The sequence below is a fragment of the Jatropha curcas genome, chromosome 6, assembly GCF_041381405.1.
Source record: "Jatropha curcas cultivar XTBG-Jc1 chromosome 6, XTBG_Jcur_1.0, whole genome shotgun sequence".
Taxonomy (NCBI): domain Eukaryota; kingdom Viridiplantae; phylum Streptophyta; class Magnoliopsida; order Malpighiales; family Euphorbiaceae; genus Jatropha; species Jatropha curcas.
The window spans coordinates 20,692,039-20,693,818 of record NC_143156.1 but is presented as its reverse complement, the minus strand read 5'-3'; the positions used below and the strand labels follow the sequence as shown (position 1 = coordinate 20,693,818).

The 1,780-nt window shown below is 38.7% G+C and overlaps 1 non-coding gene across 1 annotated transcript; it reads left to right on the top strand.

Moving 5' to 3' along the window:
- Positions 1-731: 731 nt before the first annotated feature.
- On the top strand, positions 732-838 carry LOC149495696 (small nucleolar RNA R71). The gene has a single exon (XR_016321538.1). It is a non-coding gene; the product is annotated as a small nucleolar RNA R71 (small nucleolar RNA).
- Positions 839-1,780: the final 942 nt, after the last annotated feature.

The window sequence follows — 1,780 nt, the reverse complement described above, 5'->3', positions numbered from 1 at the left end:
TGCCGCTCCTCAGGGTAATAGCCTGCACTTGTTCTTTTGGATTCTTTTCAGTATTGCTAGGTAACGTACCTTGAGGTCGAGATGCCATCATGTTTGCAAATTGCCCTAGTTGAATCTCCAAGTTTCTTATTGCAGCCTGCTGGATTTTATGGTTCTCTCTAGTTTCATTCATGAACTCCATGTGTGATTTGGAAAGAGCAGTGAGAAGATCATCATGAGATTTCTTTTCCGGAGGATGGAACCCTGGTGGTGCATTCAAGGCATTGTTAGGATTACCGTAAGATAGATTAGGATGGTTCCTTAACCTGTTATCATATGAATTTGAATAAGGGTAATTTTTTCTTCCTTGATTCATCACATAGTTCACTTGCTCCAAAGTTTGTGGATTTAAGGAGTCCATGATGCATTCTCCAATTCCATGTTGTCCATTGCACCTATCACAAACTTGCATAACAGAATTTACAGGATTAGTAGTTAACATGTCCAATTTCCTTACCATGTTATCTACCTTGGCATTAAGTGCTGTAATGGCGTCTATTTCATAAACTCCTGCGGTTCTTCTTCTTTCGGAATTGTTTTGGTAATGGCTGTTGCTTGCCATCTCTTCTATCAACTCATATGCTTCATCAATCCCTTTCTTTTTAAAGGATCCACCTGCAGCTGCATCTAAAGTAATTTTGATGTTAGGAGATAATGCATTATAGAAAGTTTGTACCTGTAACCACTTGGGCAAACTATGATGTGGGCACTTTCTTAACAAGTCCTTGAATCTTTCCCAAGCATCATACAAGCTCTCTTGATCATGATGAGCGAATGTCATTATCTCATTGCGTAGCTTGGTGGTTTTTGAGGATGGAAAGAATTTAACTAGGAATTTTTGAGCTAATTCATCCCATGTTGTAAAACTCCCAGCAGGACACGATTGTAACCATGATCTTGCTTTATCCCTAAGAGTGAATGGGAAAAGTCTTAATTTGATTGCATCTTCAGAAACACCATTTTGTTTGAATGTGTCACAAATTTCCAGAAAATTGGTGATGTGAGCATTAGGATCTTTACTAGGCAAACCCCCATATTGGATCGAGGTAGAAAGCATTTGGATAATTGCGGGTTTAATCTCAAAGTTGTTAGCTTCTACCCTAGGTCTAGTAATACTTGAGGTTGTCCCATTCAGATTAGGTGTTGTATAATCCCTTAAGGTACGGACCGGATGTTGAAGTGGTGGTCCGACTATGTTCTCATTTATGTTTTCGTTTTCGTTGGCCATGTCTGCTTCTTGTTCGGGTTTTATTTCTTGTGTTTTTCTTGCAGCGTTGAGCCTTCGAAGAGTTCGTTCAATTTTCGGATCAAAGATTAGAGGTTCAGTATTCCTCGATCTTCTTTGCATAAAAGACCTGGAACAGTCCTTAAAAGAAAATTAAATAAAAATAAAAATAAAAGACTGTCTAAATTAATAACAGGGTAATTCGTATTGATATTGATACGCCAATCTGTAACATCCCTTCCCGGTCCACCCGTTAACCCGAATGAATCGAACCGAGATGCTACAAACTGGTTGCCTTTATGACCTGTCATGCTTATGCTGTTTATATTAATAATGTACTTAATATTTACAAAACATGATACTAGTTTCAAAATGAAATGGGCCCAACTGTGTGCCCTGTACATGCCATAAAAAAAAAGGTAGACAAAAGATACACATCCAAATAAGTAGCTACCCTGAAGACTGAGTCTTCTACAGATGAACTGCAGCAGTTGCAAGCTGACTCTCTACGGTCCA